The sequence below is a fragment of the Phalangium opilio genome, unplaced genomic scaffold (assembly GCF_054372755.1).
Source record: "Phalangium opilio isolate 3A_F unplaced genomic scaffold, DU_Popi_V2 ptg000087l_1, whole genome shotgun sequence".
Taxonomy (NCBI): domain Eukaryota; kingdom Metazoa; phylum Arthropoda; class Arachnida; order Opiliones; family Phalangiidae; genus Phalangium; species Phalangium opilio.
This window is the reverse complement of record NW_028324192.1, coordinates 3,662,006-3,682,708: the sequence shown is the minus strand read 5'-3', so window position 1 is coordinate 3,682,708 and position 20,703 is coordinate 3,662,006. Positions and strand designations below refer to the sequence as shown.

The following is a 20,703-nucleotide window of genomic DNA, read 5'->3' as shown; positions in this document are numbered from 1 at the left end:
TGTTAAAATTCAATTTTTCAATAAGAAATCGTAGTCACGGATTTTGTATCTTGAAGAAGAAAAACATGCGATTTTTTTCGGTACTTTTTTGAATGCATTTTTTTCTGGCGAAATTTTTGACCGAATTCAGCCTAATTCCCTATAAAACACTCATTGAAAGTGATTTCATCTCGATTGACCAATAATTAAAAATTTACCTCGATTTTTAATAACATTTTCAAAATCGACGTTTCACGGCCAAAGAAGCATACTTTGAGTATTTCTTCACTATTTTCAAATATATTCATTGAAACCATTATTTTTATACTTTTTGCTTTAATTCAAGCAATGTAACGATATTCATTCAAAAAACTGTTAAAATTCAATTTTCAATAAGAAATCGTATTCACGGATTTTGTGTCGTGAAGAAGAAAAACCTGCGATTTTTTCGGTACTTTTTTGAATGAATTTTTTTCTTGAGAAATTTTTGAGCGAATTCAGCTTAATTCCCTATAAAACACTCATTGAAAGTGATTTCATCTCGATTGAACAATAATTAAAAATTTACCTCGATTTTTAATAACATTTTCAAAATCGACGTTTCACGGCCAAAGAAGCATACTTTGAGTATTTCTTCACTATTTTCAAATATATTCATTGAAACCATTATTTTTATACTTTTTGCTTTAATTCAAGCAATGTAACGATATTCATTCAAAAAACTGTTAAAATTCAATTTTCAATAAGAAATCGTATTCACGGATTTTGTGTCTTGAAGAAGAAAAACCTGCGATTTTTTCGGTACTTTTTTGAATGAATTTTTTTCTGGAGAAATTTTTGAGTGAATTCTGCTTAATTCCCTATAAAACACTCATTGAAAGTGATTTCATCTCGATTGAACAATAATTAAAAATTTACCTCGAATTTTAATAACATTTTCAAAATCGACGTTTCACGGCCAAAGAAGCATACTTTGAGTATTTCTTCACTATTTTCAAATATATTCATTGAAACCATTATTTTTGTAATTTTTGCGTTAATTCAAGCAAATGTAACGATAGTCAATCAAAAAACTGTTAAAATTAAATTTTTCAATAAGAAATCGTTGTCACGGATTATGTATCTTGAAGAAGAAAAACATGCGATTTTTTCGGTACTTTTTTGAATGCATTTTTTTCAGGAGAAATTTTTGACCGAATTCAGCTTAATTCCCTATAAAACACTCATTAAAAGTGATTTCATCTCGATTGAACAATAAATAAAAATGTACCTCGATTTTTAATAACATTTTCAAAATCGACGTTTCACGGCCAAAGAAGCATACTTTGAGTATTTCTTCACTCTTTTCAAATATGTTCACTGAAAGCATTATTTTTATACTTTTTGCTTTAATTCAAGCAAATGTAACGATATTCAATCAAAAAACTGTTAAAATTAAATTTTTCAATAAGAAATCGTTGTCACGGATTTTGTATCTTGAAGAAGAAAAACAAGAGATTTTTTCGGTACTTTTTTGAATGCATTTTTTTCAGGAGAAATTTTTGACCGCATTCAGCTTAATTCCCTATAAAACACTCATTAAAAGTGATTTCATCTCGATTGAACAATAAATGAAAATGTACCTCGATTTTTAATAACATTTTCAAAATCGACGTAACTCGGCCTAAGAAAAAAATTTTGAGTATTTGTTCACTGTTTTCAAATATAACCACTGAAACCATTATTTTTGTAATTTTTGCGTTAATTCAAGCAAATGTAACGATATTCATTCAACAAACTGTTAAAATTCAATTTTAAATAAGAAATCGTTGTCACGGATTTTGTATCTTGAAGAAAAAAAACATGCGATTTTTTCGGTACACTTTTGAATGAATTTTTTCTGGAGAAATGTTTGACCGAATTCAGCTTAATTCCCTATAAAACACTCATTTGAAGTGATTTCATCTCGATTGAACAATAATTAAAAATTTACCTCGAATTTTAATAACATTTTCAAAATCGACGATTCACGGCCAAAGAAGCATACTTTGAGTATTTCTTCACTATTTTCTAATATGTTCACTGAAACCATTATTTTTATACTTTTTGCTTTAATTCAAGCAAATGTAACGATATTCAATCAAAAAACTGTTAAAATTAAATTTTTCAATAAGAAATCGTTGTCACGGATTTTGTATCTTGAAGAAGAAAAACATGCGATTTTTTCGGTACTTTTTTGAATGCATTTTTTTAGGAGAAATTTTTGACCGAATTCAGCTTAATTCCCTATAAAACACTCATTAAAAGTGATTTCATCTCGATTGAACAATAAATAAAAATGTACCTCGATTTTTAATAACATTTTCAAAATCGACGTTTCACGGCCAAAGAAGCATATTTTGAGTATTTCTTCACTATTTTCAAAAATAACCACTGAAACCATTATTTTTATACTTTTTGCTTTAATTCAAGCAAATGTAACGATATTCATTCAAAAAACTGTTAAAATTCAAAGAAATCGTATTCACGGATTTTGTGTCTTGAAGAAGAAAAACCTGCGATTTTTTCGGTACTTTTTTGAATGAATTTTTTTCTGGAGAAATTTTTGACCGAATTCAGCTTAATTCCCTATAAAACACTCATTTAAAGTGATTTCATCTCGATTGAACAATAAATAAAAATGTACCTCGATTTTTAATAACATTTTCAAAATCGACGTAACTCGGCCAAAGAAAAACATTTTGAGTATTTGTTCACTGTTTTCAAATATAACCACTGAAACCATTATTTTTGTAATTTTTGCGTTAATTCAAGCAAATGTAACGATATTCAATCAAAAAACTGTTAAAATTAAATTTTTCAATAAGAAATCGTTGTCACGGATTATGTATCTTGAAGAAGAAAAACCTGCGATTTTTTCGGTACTTTTTTGAATGCATTTTTTTCAGGAGAAATTTTTGACCGAATTCAGCTTAATTCCCTATAAAACACTCATTAAAAGTGATTTCATCTCGATTGAACAATAAATAAAAATGTACCTCGATTTTTAATAACATTTTCAAAATCGACGTTTCACGGCCAAAGAAGCATACTTTGAGTATTTCTTCACTCTTTTCAAATATGTTCACTGAAAGCATTATTTTTATACTTTTTGCTTTAATTCAAGCAAATGTAACGATATTCAATCAAAAAACTGTTAAAATTAAATTTTTCAATAAGAAATCGTTGTCACGGATTTTGTATCTTGAAGAAGAAAAACATGAGATTTTTTCGGTACTTTTTTGAATGCATTTTTTTCAGGAGAAATTTTTGACCGAATTCAGCTTAATTCCCTATAAAACACTCATTAAAAGTGATTTCATCTCGATTGAACAATAAATGAAAATGTACCTCGATTTTTAATAACATTTTTAAAATCGACGTAACTCGGCCTAAGAAAAACATTTTGAGTATTTGTTCACTGTTTTCAAATATAACCACTGAAACCATTATTTTTGTAATTTTTGCGTTAATTCAAGCAAATGTAACGATATTCATTCAACAAACTGTTAAAATTCAATTTTAAATAAGAAATCGTATTCACGGATTTTGTGTCTTGAAGAAGAAAAACCTGCGATTTTTTCGGTACTTTTTTGAATGAATTTTTTTCTGGAGAAATTTTTGACCGAATTCAGCTTAATTCCCTATAAAACACTCATTTAAAGTGATTTCATCTCGATTGATTAATAAATAAAAATGTACCTCGATTTTTAATAACATTTTCAAAATCGACGTAACTCGGCCTAAGAAAAACATTTTGAGTATTTGTTCACTGTTTTCAAATATAACCACTGAAACCATTATTTTTGTAATTTTTGCGTTAATTCAAGCAAATGTAACGATATTCAATCAAAAAACTGTTAAAATTAAATTTTTCAATAAGAAATCGTTGTCACGGATTTTGTATCTTGAAGAAGAAAAACATGCGATTTTTTCGGTACTTTTTTGAATGCATTTTTTTCAGGAGAAATTTTTGACCGAATTCAGCTTAATTCCCTATAAAACACTCATTAAAAGTGATTTCATCTCGATTGAACAATAAATGAAAATGTACCTCGATTTTTAATAACATTTTTAAAATCGACGTAACTCGGCCTAAGAAAAACATTTTGAGTATTTGTTCACTGTTTTCAAATATAACCACTGAAACCATTATTTTTGTAATTTTTGCGTTAATTCAAGCAAATGTAACGATATTCATTCAACAAACTGTTAAAATTCAATTTTAAATAAGAAATCGTATTCACGGATTTTGTGTCTTGAAGAAGAAAAACCTGCGATTTTTTCGGTACTTTTTTGAATGAATTTTTTTCTGGAGAAATTTTTGACCGAATTCAGCTTAATTCCCTATAAAACACTCATTTAAAGTGATTTCATCTCGATTGAACAATAAATAAAAATGTACCTCGATTTTTAATAACATTTTCAAAATCGACGTAACTCGGCCTAAGAAAAACATTTTGAGTATTTGTTCACTGTTTTCAAATATAACCACTGAAACCATTATTTTTGTAATTTTTGCGTTAATTCAAGCAAATGTAACGATATTCAATCAAAAAACTGTTAAAATTAAATTTTTCAATAAGAAATCGTTGTCACGGATTATGTATCTTGAAGAAGAAAAACATGAGATTTTTTCGGTACTTTTTTGAATGCATTTTTTTCAGGAGAAATTTTTGACCGAATTCAGCTTAATTCCCTATAAAACACTCATTAAAAGTGATTTCATCTCGATTGAACAATAAATAAAAATGTACCTCGATTTTTAATAACATTTTCAAAATCGACGTTTCACGGCCAAAGAAGCATATTTTGAGTATTTCTTCACTATTTTCAAAAATAACCATTGAAACCATTATTTTTATACTTTTTGCTTTAATTCAAGCAAATGTAACGATATTCATTCAAAAAACTGTTAAAATTCAATTTTCAATACGAAATCGTATTCACGGATTTTGTGTCTTGAAGAAGAAAAACCTGCGATTTTTTCGGTACTTTTTTGAATGAATTTTTTTCTGGAGAAATTTTTGAGCGAATTCAGCTTAATTCCCTATAAAACACTCATTAAAAGTGATTTCATCTCGATTGAACAATAAATAAAAATGTACCTCGATTTTTAATAACATTTTCAAAATCGACGTTTCACGGCCAAAGAAGCATACTTTGAGTATTTCTTCACTCTTTTCAAATATGTTCACTGAAAGCATTATTTTTATACTTTTTGCTTTAATTCAAGCAAATGTAACGATATTCAATCAAAAAACTGTTAAAATTAAATTTTTCAATAAGAAATCGTTGTCACGGATTTTGTATCTTGAAGAAGAAAAACATGAGATTTTTTCGGTACTTTTTTGAATGCATTTTTTTCAGGAGAAATTTTTGACCGAATTCAGCTTAATTCCCTATAAAACACTCATTAAAAGTGATTTCATCTCGATTGAACAATAAATAAAAATGTACCTCGATTTTTAATAACATTTTCAAAATCGACGTAACTCGGCCTAAGAAAAACATTTTGAGTATTTGTTCACTGTTTTCAAATATAACCACTGAAACCATTATTTTTGTAATTTTTGCGTTAATTCAAGCAAATGTAACGATATTCAATCAAAAAACTGTTAAAATTAAATTTTTCAATAAGAAATCGTTGTCACGGATTATGTATCTTGAAGAAGAAAAACATGAGATTTTTTCGGTACTTTTTTGAATGCATTTTTTTCAGGAGAAATTTTTGACCGAATTCAGCTTAATTCCCTATAAAACACTCATTAAAAGTGATTTCATCTCGATTGAACAATAAATAAAAATGTACCTCGATTTTTAATAACATTTTCAAAATCGACGTTTCACGGCCAAAGAAGCATATTTTGAGTATTTCTTCACTATTTTCAAAAATAACCATTGAAACCATTATTTTTATACTTTTTGCTTTAATTCAAGCAAATGTAACGATATTCATTCAAAAAACTGTTAAAATTCAATTTTCAATACGAAATCGTATTCACGGATTTTGTGTCTTGAAGAAGAAAAACCTGCGATTTTTTCGGTACTTTTTTGAATGAATTTTTTTCTGGAGAAATGTTTGAGCGAATTCAGCTTAATTCCCTATAAAACACTCATTGAAAGTGATTTCATCTCGATTGAACAATAATTAAAAATTTACCTCGAATTTTAATAACATTTTCAAAATCGACGTTTCACGGCCAAAGAAGCATACTTTGAGTATTTCTTCACTATTTTCAAATATGTTCACTGAAACCATTATTTTTATACTTTTTGCTTTAATTCAAGCAAATGTAACGATATTCAATCAAAAAACTGTTAAAATTAAATTTTTCAATAAGAAATCGTTGTCACGGATTTTGTATCTTGAAGAAGAAAAACATGCGATTTTTTCGGTACTTTTTTGAATGCATTTTTTTCAGGAGAAATTTTTGACCGAATTCAGCTTAATTCCCTATAAAACACTCATTAAAAGTGATTTCATCTCGATTGAACAATAAATAAAAATGTACCTCGATTTTTAATAACATTTTCAAAATCGACGTTTCACGGCCAAAGAAGCATATTTTGAGTATTTCTTCACTATTTTCAAATATAACCACTGAAACCATTATTTTTATACTTTTTGCTTTAATTCAAGCGAATGTAACGATATTCATTCAACAAACTGTTAAAATTCAATTTTAAATAAGAAATCGTTGTCACGGATTTTGTATCTTGAAGAAAAAAAACATGCGATTTTTTCGGTACACTTTTGAATGCATTTTTTTCTGGAGAAATTTTTGACCGAATTCAGCTTAATTCCCTATAAAACACTCATTAAAAGTGATTTCATCTCGATTGATCAATATATATAAAAATGTACCTCGATTTTTAATAACATTTTCAAAATCGACGTAACTCGGCCTAAGAAAAACATTTTGAGTATTTGTTCACTATTTTCAAATATAACCACTGAAACCATTATTTTTGTAATTTTTGCGTTAATTCAAGCAAATGTAACGATATTCATTCAACAAACTGTTAAAATTCAATTTTAAATAAGATATCGTTGTCACGGATTTTGTATCTTGAAAAAAAACATGCGATTTTTTCGGTACACTTTTAAATGCATTTTTTTCTGGAGAAATGTTTGACCGAATTCAGCTTAATTCCCTATAAAACACTCATTAAAAGTGATTTCATCTCGATTGAACAATAAATAAAAATGTACCTCGATTTTTAATAACATTTTCAAAATCGACGTTTCACGGCCAAAGAAGCATATTTTGAGTATTTCTTCACTATTTTCAAATATAACCACTGAAACCATTATTTTTATACTTTTTGCTTTAATTCAAGCAAATGTAACGATATTCATTCAAAAAACTGTTAAAATTCAATTTTTCAATAAGAAATCGTTGTCACGGATTTTGTATCTTGAAGAAGAAAAACATGCGATTTTTTCGGTACACTTTTAAATGCATTTTTTTCTGGAGAAATTTTTGACCGAATTCAGCTTAATTCCCTATAAAACACTCATTGAAAGTGATTTCATCTCGATTTAACAATAATTAAAAATTTACCTCGATTTTTAATAACATTTTCAAAATCGACGTTTCACGGCCAAAGAAGCATACTTTGAGTATTTCTTCACTATTTTCAAATATGTTCACTGAAACCATTATTTTTATACTTTTTGCTTTAATTCAAGCAAATGTAACGATATTCAATCAAAAAACTGTTAAAATTAAATTTTTCAATAAGAAATCGTTGTCACGGATTTTGTATCTTGAAGAAGAAAAACATGCGATTTTTTCGGTACTTTTTTGAATGCATTTTTTTCAGGAGAAATTTTTGACCGAATTCAGCTTAATTCCCTATAAAACACTCATTAAAAGTGATTTCATCTCGATTGAACAATAAATAAAAATGTACCTCGATTTTTAATAACATTTTCAAAATCGACGTTTCACGGCCAAAGAAGCATACTTTGAGTATTTCTTCACTATTTTCAAATATGTTCACTGAAACCATTATTTTTATACTTTTTGCTTTAATTCAAGCAAATGTAACGATATTCAATCAAAAAACTGTTAAAATTAAATTTTTCAATAAGAAATCGTTGTCACGGATTTTGTATCTTGAAGAAGAAAAACATGCGATTTTTTCGGTACTTTTTTGAATGCATTTTTTTCTGGAGAAATTTTTGACCGAATTCAGCTTAATTCCCTATAAAACACACAATAAAAGTGATTGTGTGAAAACCTTGACTTTTTACGTCACATCTGAGACCTCACAACACCGCTCCCGGATGGGCTCGAACCACCAACCTATTGGTTAACAGCCGAACGCGCTAACCATTGCGCCACGGAAGCCCAAAAGTTAAATGTTCGTCTGGTGTTGTGGAAAAACTCTGACATTTTACGTTACATCTGAGACGTCACAACACCGCTCCCGGGAGGGCTCGAACCACCAACCTTTCGGTTAACAGCTGAACGCGCTGACCATTGCGCCACGGAAGCCCAAAAATTAAATGGTCGTCAGGTATTGCGGAAAAACTTTGGCTATTTACGTTACATTTGAGATCCAAAAACACCGCTCCCGGGTGGGCTCGAACCACCAAGCTATTGGTTAACAGCCGAACGCGCTAACCATTGAGCCACGAAAGATCAGAATATAAATGGTTATCACGTATTATGGAAAAAGTTTGACTTTTCACGCTTCATCTGAGACCTCACAACACCTCTCCCGGGTGGGCTCGAATACCAACCTTTCGATTAACAGCTGAACGCGCTAACCATTGCGCCACGGAAGCCCAAAAATTAAATGGTCGTCAGGTATTGCGGAAAAACTTTGGCTATTTACGTTACATTTGAGATCCAAAAACACCGCTCCCGGGTGGGCTCGAACCACCAACCTATTGGTTAACAGCCGAACGCGCTAACCATTGAGCCACGGAAGATCAGAAATTAAATGGTTGTCACGTATTGTGGAAAAGTTTTGACTTTTAACGCTACATCTGAGACCCCACAACACCTCTTCCGGTGGGCTCGAACCACCAACCTTTCGATTAAGTGCTCGACGCGCTAATTATTGCGCCACGGAAGGCCAAAAATTAAATGTTCGTCAGGTATTGTGGAAAAACTCTGACATTTTACGTAACATCTGAGACGTCACAACACCGCTCCCGGATGGGCTCGAACCACCAACCTTTCGGTTAACAGCCGAACGCGCTAGCCATTGCGCCACGGACGCCCAAAAATTAAATGGTTGCCAGGTTTTGTTGAAAAGTTACGACTTTTCACGCTACATCTGAGACCCCACAAAACCTCTCTTTTGGGCTCGAACCACCAACCTTTCGGTTAACAGCTGAACGCGCTAACCATTGCGCCACGGAAGCCCAAAAATTAAATGGTCGTCAGGTATTGCGGAAAAACTTTGGCTATTTACGTTACATTTGAGATCCAAAAACACCGCTCCCGGGTGGGCTCGAACCACCAAGCTATTGGTTAACAGCCGAACGCGCTAACCATTGAGCCACGAAAGATCAGAAAATAAATGGTTATCACGTATTATGGAAAAAAATTGACTTTTCACGCTTCATCTGAGACCTCACAACACCTCTCCCGGGTGGGCTCGAATACCAACCTTTCGATTAACAGCTGAACGCGCTAACCATTGCGCCACGGAAGCCCAAAAATTAAATGCTCGTCAGGTATTGTGGAAAAACTCTGACATTTTACGTTACATCTGAGACGTCACAACACCGCTCCCGGGAGGGCTCGAACCACCAACCTTTCGGTTAACAGCTGAACGCGCTGACCATTGCGCCACTGAAGCCCAAAAATTAAATTTTCGTCAGGTATTGAGGTAAAACCTTGTCTTTTTACTTCACATCTGAGACCTCACAACACCGCTCCCGGATGGGCTCGAACCACCAACCTTTCGGTTAACAGCCGAACGCGCTAACCATTCGCCACGGACGCCCAAAAATTAAATGGTCGTCAGGTATTGTGGAAAAACTTTGGCTATTTACGTTACATTTGAGATCCAAAAACACCGCTCCCGGGTGGGCTCGAACCACCAACCTATTGGTTAACAGCCGAACGCGCTAACCATTGAGCCACGGAAGATCAGAAATTAAATGGTTGTCACGTATTGTGGAAAAGTTTTGACTTTTAACGCTACATCTGAGACCCCACAACACCTCTTCCGGTGGGCTCGAACCACCAACCTTTTGATTAAGAGCTCGACGCGCTAATTATTGCGCCACGAAAGGACAAAAATTAAATGTTCGTCAGGTATTGTGGAAAAACTCTGACATTTTACGTAACATCTGAGACGTCACAACACCGCTCCCGGATGGGCTCGAACCACCAACCTTTCGGTTAACAGCCGAACGCGCTAGCCATTGCGCCACGGACGCCCAAAAATTAAATGGTTGTCAGGTTTTGTTGAAAAGTTACGACTTTTCACGCTACATCTGAGACCCCACAAAACCTCTCTTTTGGGCTCGAACCACCAACCTTTCGGTTAACAGCTGAACGCGCTAACCATTGCGCCACGGAAGCCCAAAAATTAAATGGTCGTCAGGTATTGCGGAAAAACTTTGGCTATTTACGTTACATTTGAGATCCAAAAACACCGCTCCCGGGTGGGCTCGAACCACCAACCTATTGGTTAACAGCCGAACGCGCTAACCATTGAGCCACGAAAGATCAGAAATTAAATGGTTGTCACGTATTGTGGAAAAGTTTTGACTTTTAACGCTACATCTGAGACCCCACAACACCTCTTCCGGTGGGCTCGAACCACCAACCTTTCGATTAAGTGCTCGACGCGCTAATTATTGCGCCACGGAAGGCCAAAAATTAAATGTTCGTCAGGTATTGTGGAAAAACTCTGACATTTTACGTAACATCTGAGACGTCACAACACCGCTCCCGGATGGGCTCGAACCACCAACCTTTCGGTTAACAGCCGAACGCGCTAGCCATTGCGCCACGGACGCCCAAAAATTAAATGGTTGCCAGGTTTTGTTGAAAAGTTACGACTTTTCACGCTACATCTGAGACCCCACAAAACCTCTCTTTTGGGCTCGAACCACCAACCTTTCGGTTAACAGCTGAACGCGCTAACCATTGCGCCACGGAAGCCCAAAAATTAAATGGTCGTCAGGTATTGCGGAAAAACTTTGGCTATTTACGTTACATTTGAGATCCAAAAACACCGCTCCCGGGTGGGCTCGAACCACCAAGCTATTGGTTAACAGCCGAACGCGCTAACCATTGAGCCACGAAAGATCAGAAAATAAATGGTTATCACGTATTATGGAAAAAAATTGACTTTTCACGCTTCATCTGAGACCTCACAACACCTCTCCCGGGTGGGCTCGAATACCAACCTTTCGATTAACAGCTGAACGCGCTAACCATTGCGCCACGGAAGCCCAAAAATTAAATGCTCGTCAGGTATTGTGGAAAAACTCTGACATTTTACGTTACATCTGAGACGTCACAACACCGCTCCCGGGAGGGCTCGAACCACCAACCTTTCGGTTAACAGCTGAACGCGCTGACCATTGCGCCACTGAAGCCCAAAAATTAAATTTTCGTCAGGTATTGAGGTAAAACCTTGTCTTTTTACTTCACATCTGAGACCTCACAACACCGCTCCCGGATGGGCTCGAACCACCAACCTTTCGGTTAACAGCCGAACGCGCTAACCATTCGCCACGGACGCCCAAAAATTAAATGGTCGTCAGGTATTGTGGAAAAACTTTGGCTATTTACGTTACATTTGAGATCCAAAAACACCGCTCCCGGGTGGGCTCGAACCACCAACCTATTGGTTAACAGCCGAACGCGCTAACCATTGAGCCACGGAAGATCAGAAATTAAATGGTTGTCACGTATTGTGGAAAAGTTTTGACTTTTAACGCTACATCTGAGACCCCACAACACCTCTTCCGGTGGGCTCGAACCACCAACCTTTTGATTAAGAGCTCGACGCGCTAATTATTGCGCCACGGAAGGCCAAAAATTAAATGTTCGTCAGGTATTGTGGAAAAACTCTGACATTTTACGTAACATCTGAGACGTCACAACACCGCTCCCGGATGGGCTCGAACCACCAACCTTTCGGTTAACAGCCGAACGCGCTAGCCATTGCGCCACGGACGCCCAAAAATTAAATGGTTGTCAGGTTTTGTTGAAAAGTTACGACTTTTCACGCTACATCTGAGACCCCACAAAACCTCTCTTTTGGGCTCGAACCACCAACTTTTCGGTTAACAGCTGAACGCGCTAACCATTGCGCCACGGAAGCCCAAAAATTAAATGGTCGTCAGGTATTGTGGAAAAACTTTGGCTATTTACGTTACATTTGAGATCCAAAAACACCGCTCCCGGGTGGGCTCGAACCACCAAGCTAATGGTTAACAGCCGAACGCGCTAACCATTGAGCCACGAAAGATCAGAAAATAAATGTTTATCACGTATTATGGAAAAAGTTTGACTTTTCACGCTACATCTGAGACCTCACAACACCTCTCACGGGTGGGCTCGAACCACCAACCTTTCGATTAACAGCTGAACGCGCTAACCATTGCGCCACGGAAGCCCAAAAAATAAATGCTCGTCAGGTATTGAGGTAAAACTTTGACTTTTTACTTCACATCCGAGACCTCACAACACCGCTCCCGGATGGGCTCGAACCACCAACCTTTCGATTAACAGCCGAACACGCTAACCATTGAGCCACGGAAGCTCAAAATTGAATGGTTGTCACGTATTGTGGAAAAGTTTTGACTTTTTACGCTATATCTGAGACCCCACATCACCTCTTCCGGGTGGGCTCGAACCACCAACCTATCGATTAACAGCTGAACGCGCTAACCATTGCGCCACGGAAGCCCAAAAATTAAATGTTCGTCAGGTATTGTGGAAAAACTCTGACATTTTACGTTACATCTGAGACATCACAACACCGCTCCCGGATGGGCTAGAACCACCAACCTATTGGTTAACAGCCGAACGCGCTAACCATTGAGCCACGGAATCACAGAAATTAAATGGTTGTCAGGTATTGTTGAAAAGTTACGACTTTTCACGCTACATCTGAGACCCCACAAAACCTCTCTCGTTTGGGCTCGAACCACCAACCTTTCGGTTAACAGCTGAACGCGCTGACCATTGCGCCACTGAAGCCCAAAAATTAAATGTTCGTCAGGTATTGTGGAAAAACTCTGACATTTTACGTTACATCTGAGACGTCACAACACTTCTCCCGGATGGGCTCGAACCACCAACCTATTGGTTAATAGCCGAACGCGCTAACCATTGCGCCACTGAAGCCCAAAAATGATATTTTCGTCAGGTATTGAGGTAAAACTTTGACTTTTTCCTTCACATCTGAGGCCTCACAACACCGCTCCCGGATGGGCTCGAACCACCAACCTTTCGGTTAACAGCCGAATGCGCTAACCATTCGCCACGGACGCCCAAAAATTAAATGGTCGTCAGGTATTGTGGAAAAACTCTGACATTTTACGTTACATCTGAGACGTCACAACACTTCTCCCGGATAGGCTCGAACCACCAACCAATAGGTTAACAGCCGAACGCGCTAACCATTGAGCCACAGAAGCTCAGAAATTAAATGGTTGTTAGGTTTTGTGGATAAGTTATGACTTTTTACGTTACATCTGAGACCCTACAACACCTCTCCCAGGTGGGCTCGAACCACCATCCTTTCGGTTAACAGCCGAACGCGCTAACCATTTCGCCAAGGAATACCAAAAATTAAATGGTTGTCACGTATTGTGGAAAAGTTTTGACTTTTAACGCTACATCTGAGACCCCACAACACCTCTTCCGGGTGGGCTCGAACCACCAACCTTTCGATTAAGAGCTGGACGCGCTAATTACTGCGCCACGGAAGCCCAAAAATTAAATGTTCGTCAGGTATTGTGGAAAAACTCTGACATTTTACGTAACATCTGAGACGTCACAACACCACTCCCGGATGGGCTCGAACCACCAACCTTTCGGTTAACAGCCGAACGCGCTAGCCATTGCGCCACGGACGCCCAAAAATTAAATGGTTGTCAGGTATTGTTGAAAAGTTACGACTTTTCACGCTACATCTGAGACCCCACAAATCCTCTCTCGTTTGGGCTCGAACCACCAACCTTTCGGTTAACAGCTGAACGCGCTGACCATTGCGCCACTGAAGCCCAAAAATTAAATGTTCGTCAGATATTGTGGAAAAACTTTGACTTTTTACTTCACATCTGAGGCCTCACAACACTTCTCCCGGATGGGATCGAACCACCAACCTATTGGTTTATAGCCGAACGCGCTAACCATTGCGCCACTGAAGCCCAAAAATTAAATTTTCGTCAGGTATTGAGGTAAAACTTTGACTTTTTACTTCACATCTGAGGCCTCACAACACCGCTCCCGGATGGGCTCGAACCACCAACGTTTCGGTTAACAGCCGAACGCGCTAACCATTGCGCCACGGAAGCCCAAAAATTAAATGGTCGTCAGGTATTGTAGAAAAGTTACGACTTTTCACGCTACATCTGAGACCCCACAAATCCTCTCTCGTTTGGGCTCGAACCACCAACCTTTCGGTTAACAGCTGAACGCGCTGACCATTGCGCCACTGAAGCCCAAAAATTAAATGTTCGTCAGGTATTGTGGAAAAACTTTGACTTTTTACTTCACATCTGAGGCCTCACAACACTTCTCCCGGATGGGATCGAACCACCAACCTATTGGTTTATAGCCGAACGCGCTAACCATTGCGCCACTGAAGCCCAAAAATTAAATTTTCGTCAGGTATTGAGGTAAAACTTTGACTTTTTACTTCACATCTGAGGCCTCACAACACCGCTCCCGGATGGGCTCGAACCACCAACGTTTCGGTTAACAGCCGAACGCGCTAACCATTGCGCCACGGAAGCCCAAAAATTAAATGGTCGTCAGGTATTGTAGAAAAACTTTGGCTATTTACGTTACATTTGAGATCCAAAAACACCGCTCCCGGGTGGGCTCGAACCACCAACCTATTGGTTAACAGCCGAACGCGCTAACCATTGAGCCACGAAAGCTCAGAAAATAAATGGTTGTCACGTATTATGGAAAAGTTTTGACTTTTTACGCTACATATGAGACCCAACAACACCTCTCCCGGGTGGGCTCGAACCACCAACCTTTCGATTAACAGCTGAACGCGCTAACCATTGCACCACGCAAGCCCAAAAATTAAATGTTCGTCAGGTATTGTGGAAAAACTCTGACATTTTACGTTACATCTGAGACGTCACAACACTTCTCCCAGATAGGCTCGAACCACCAACCAATTGGTTAACAGCCGAACGCGCTAACCATTGAGCCACAGAAGCTAAGAAATTAAATGGTTGTTAGGTTTTGTGGATAAGTTATGACTTTTTACGTTACATCTGAGACCCTACAACACCTCTCACAGGTGGGCTCGAACCAACATCCTTTCGGTTAACAGCCGAACGCGCTAACCATTGCGCCAAGGAAGCCCAAAAATTAAATGGTTGTCACGTATTGTGGAAAAGTTTTGACTTTTTACGCTACATCTGAGACCTCACAACACCTCTCCCGGGTGTGCTCGAACCACCAACCTTTCGATTAACAGCTGAACGCGCTAACCATTGCGCCACGGAAGCCCAAAAATTAAATGCTCGTCAGGTATTGTGGAAAAACTCTGACATTTTACGTTACATCTGAGACGTCACAACACCGCTCCCGGGAGGGCTCGAACCACCAACCTTTCGGTTAACAGCTGAACGCGCTAACCATTTCGCCAAGGAAGCCCAAAAATTAAATGGTTGTCACGTATTGTGGAAAAGTTTTGACTTTTAACGCTACATCTGAGACCCCACAACACCTCTTCCGGGTGGGCTCGAACCACCAACCTTTCGATTAAGAGCTGGACGCGCTAATTACTGCGCCACGGAAGCCCAAAAATTAAATGTTCGTCAGGTATTGTGGAAAAACTCTGACATTTTACGTAACATCTGAGACGTCACAACACCGCTCCCGGATGGGCTCGAACCACCAACCTTTCGGTTAACAGCCGAACGCGCTAGCCATTGCGCCACGGACGCCCAAAAATTAAATGGTTGTCAGGTATTGTTGAAAAGTTACGACTTTTCACGCTACATCTGAGACCCCACAAATCCTCTCTCGTTTGGGCTCGAACCACCAACCTTTCGGTTAACAGCTGAACGCGCTGACCATTGCGCCACTGAAGCCCAAAAATTAAATGTTCGTCAGGTATTGTGGAAAAACTTTGACTTTTTACTTCACATCTGAGGCCTCACAACACTTCTCCCGGATGGGATCGAACCACCAACCTATTGGTTTATAGCCGAACGCGCTAACCATTGCGCCACTGAAGCCCAAAAATTAAATTTTCGTCAGGTATTGAGGTAAAACTTTGACTTTTTACTTCACATCTGAGGCCTCACAACACCGCTCCCGGATGGGATCGAACCACCAACGTTTCGGTTAACAGCCGAACGCGCTAACCATTGCGCCACGGAAGCCCAAAAATTAAATGGTCGTCAGGTATTGTAGAAAAGTTACGACTTTTCACGCTACATCTGAGACCCCACAAATCCTCTCTCGTTTGGGCTCGAACCACCAACCTTTCGGTTAACAGCTGAACGCGCTGACCATTGCGCCACTGAAGCCCAAAAATTAAATGTTCGTCAGGTATTGTGGAAAAACTTTGACTTTTTACTTCACATCTGAGGCCTCACAACACTTCTCCCGGATGGGATCGAACCACCAACCTATTGGTTTATAGCCGAACGCGCTAACCATTGCGCCACTGAAGCCCAAAAATTAAATTTTCGTCAGGTATTGAGGTAAAACTTTGACTTTTTACTTCACATCTGAGGCCTCACAACACCGCTCCCGGATGGGCTCGAACCACCAACGTTTCGGTTAACAGCCGAACGCGCTAACCATTGCGCCACGGAAGCCCAAAAATTAAATGGTCGTCAGGTATTGTAGAAAAACTTTGGCTATTTACGTTACATTTGAGATCCAAAAACACCGCTCCCGGGTGGGCTCGAACCACCAACCTATTGGTTAACAGCCGAACGCGCTAACCATTGAGCCACGAAAGCTCAGAAAATAAATGGTTGTCACGTATTATGGAAAAGTTTTGACTTTTTACGCTACATATGAGACCCAACAACACCTCTCCCGGGTGGGCTCGAACCACCAACCTTTCGATTAACAGCTGAACGCGCTAACCATTGCACCACGCAAGCCCAAAAATTAAATGTTCGTCAGGTATTGTGGAAAAACTCTGACATTTTACGTTACATCTGAGACGTCACAACACTTCTCCCAGATAGGCTCGAACCACCAACCAATTGGTTAACAGCCGAACGCGCTAACCATTGAGCCACAGAAGCTAAGAAATTAAATGGTTGTTAGGTTTTGTGGATAAGTTATGACTTTTTACGTTACATCTGAGACCCTACAACACCTCTCCCAGGTGGGCTCGAACCAACATCCTTTCGGTTAACAGCCGAACGCGCTAACCATTGCGCCAAGGAAGCCCAAAAATTAAATGGTTGTCACGTATTGTGGAAAAGTTTTGACTTTTTACGCTACATCTGAGACCTCACAACACCTCTCCCGGGTGTGCTCGAACCACCAACCTTTCGATTAACAGCTGAACGCGCTAACCATTGCGCCACGGAAGCCCAAAAATTAAATGCTCGTCAGGTATTGTGGAAAAACTCTGACATTTTACGTTACATCTGAGACGTCACAACACCGCTCCCGGGAGGGCTCGAACCACCAACCTTTCGGTTAACAGCTGAACGCGCTAACCATTTCGCCAAGGAAGCCCAAAAATTAAATGGTTGTCACGTATTGTGGAAAAGTTTTGACTTTTAACGCTACATCTGAGACCCCACAACACCTCTTCCGGGTGGGCTCGAACCACCAACCTTTCGATTAAGAGCTGGACGCGCTAATTACTGCGCCACGGAAGCCCAAAAATTAAATGTTCGTCAGGTATTGTGGAAAAACTCTGACATTTTACGTAACATCTGAGACGTCACAACACCGCTCCCGGATGGGCTCGAACCACCAACCTTTCGGTTAACAGCCGAACGCGCTAGCCATTGCGCCACGGACGCCCAAAAATTAAATGGTTGTCAGGTATTGTTGAAAAGTTACGACTTTTCACGCTACATCTGAGACCCCACAAATCCTCTCTCGTTTGGGCTCGAACCACCAACCTTTCGGTTAACAGCTGAACGCGCTGACCATTGCGCCACTGAAGCCCAAAAATTAAATGTTCGTCAGGTATTGTGGAAAAACTTTGACTTTTTACTTCACATCTGAGGCCTCACAACACTTCTCCCGGATGGGATCGAACCACCAACCTATTGGTTTATAGCCGAACGCGCTAACCATTGCGCCACTGAAGCCCAAAAATTAAATTTTCGTCAGGTATTGAGGTAAAACTTTGACTTTTTACTTCACATCTGAGGCCTCACAACACCGCTCCCGGATGGGCTCGAACCACCAACGTTTCGGTTAACAGCCGAACGCGCTAACCATTGCGCCACGGAAGCCCAAAAATTAAATGGTCGTCAGGTATTGTAGAAAAGTTACGACTTTTCACGCTACATCTGAGACCCCACAAATCCTCTCTCGTTTGGGCTCGAACCACCAACCTTTCGGTTAACAGCTGAACGCGCTGACCATTGCGCCACTGAAGCCCAAAAATTAAATGTTCGTCAGGTATTGTGGAAAAACTTTGACTTTTTACTTCACATCTGAGGCCTCACAACACTTCTCCCGGATGGGATCGAACCACCAACCTATTGGTTTATAGCCGAACGCGCTAACCATTGCGCCACTGAAGCCCAAAAATTAAATTTTCGTCAGGTATTGAGGTAAAACTTTGACTTTTTACTTCACATCTGAGGCCTCACAACACCGCTCCCGGATGGGCTCGAACCACCAACGTTTCGGTTAACAGCCGAACGCGCTAACCATTGCGCCACGGAAGCCCAAAAATTAAATGGTCGTCAGGTATTGTAGAAAAACTTTGGCTATTTACGTTACATTTGAGATCCAAAAACACCGCTCCCGGGTGGGCTCGAACCACCAACCTATTGGTTAACAGCCGAACGCGCTAACCATTAGCCACGAAAGCTCAGAAAATAAATGGTTGTCACGTATTATGGAAAAGTTTTGACTTTTTACGCTACATATGAGACCCAACAACACCTCTCCCGGGTGGGCTCGAACCACCAACCTTTCGATTAACAGCTGAACGCGCTAACCATTGCACCACGCAAGCCCAAAAATTAAATGTTCGTCAGGTATTGTGGAAAAACTCTGACATTTTACGTTACATCTGAGACGTCACAACACTTCTCCCAGATAGGCTCGAACCACCAACCAATTGGTTAACAGCCGAACGCGCTAACCATTGAGCCACAGAAGCTAAGAAATTAAATGGTTGTTAGGTTTTGTGGATAAGTTATGACTTTTTACGTTACATCTGAGACCCTACAACACCTCTCCCAGGTGGGCTCGAACCAACATCCTTTCGGTTAACAGCCGAACGCGCTAACCATTGCGCCAAGGAAGCCCAAAAATTAAATGGTTGTCACGTATTGTGGAAAAGTTTTGACTTTTTACGCTACATCTGAGACCTCACAACACCTCTCCCGGGTGTGCTCGAACCACCAACCTTTCGATTAACAGCTGAACGCGCTAACCATTGCGCCACGGAAGCCCAAAAATTAAATGCTCGTCAGGTATTGTGGAAAAACTCTGACATTTTACGTTACATCTGAGACGTCACAACACCGCTCCCGGGAGGGCTCGAACCACCAACCTTTCGGTTAACAGCTGAACGCGCTGACCATTGCGCCACTGAAGCCCAAAAATTAAATTTTCGTCAGGTATTGAGGTAAAACTTTGACTTTTTACTTCACATCCGAGACCTCACAACACCGCTCCCGGATGGGCTCGAACCACCAACCTTTCGATTGACAGCCGAACGCGCTAACCATTGAGCCACGGAAGCTCAGAAATTAAATGGTTGTCACGTATTGTGGAAAAGTTTTGACTTTTTACGCTACATCTGAGACCCCACAAAACCTCTCTCGTTTGGGCTCGAACCACCAACCTTTCGGTTAACAGCTGAACGCGCTGACCATTGCGCCACTGAAGCCCAAAAATTAAATGTTCGTCAGGTATTGTGGAAAAACTCCGACATTTTACGTTACATCTGAGACGTCACAACACTTCTCCCGGATGGGCTCGAACCACCAGCCTATTGGTTTATAGCCGAACGCGCTAACCATTGCGCCACTGAAGCCCAAAAATTAAATTTTCGTCAGGTATTGAGGTAAAACTTTGACTTTTTACTTCACATCTGAGGCCTCACAACACCGCTCCCGGATGGGCTCGAACCACCAACGTTTCGGTTAACAGCCGAACGCGCTAACCATTGCGCCACGGACGCCCAAAAAAAATGGTCGTCAGGTATTGCGGAAAAACTTTGGCTATTTACGTTACATTTGAGATCCAAAAACACCGCTCCCGGGTGGGCTCGAACCACCAAGCTATTGGTTAACAGCCGAACGCGCTAACCATTGAGCCACGAAAGATCAGAAAATAAATGGTTATC

At 39.1% G+C, this 20,703-nt stretch overlaps 1 non-coding gene across 1 annotated transcript; it reads right to left on the bottom strand.

Moving 5' to 3' along the window:
• Positions 1 to 20,024: 20,024 nt before the first annotated feature.
• TRNAD-GUC (transfer RNA aspartic acid (anticodon GUC)) lies at positions 20,025 to 20,097 on the bottom strand. The gene has a single exon. It is a non-coding gene; the product is annotated as a tRNA-Asp (tRNA).
• Between the last annotated feature and the right edge of the window lie 606 nt (positions 20,098 to 20,703).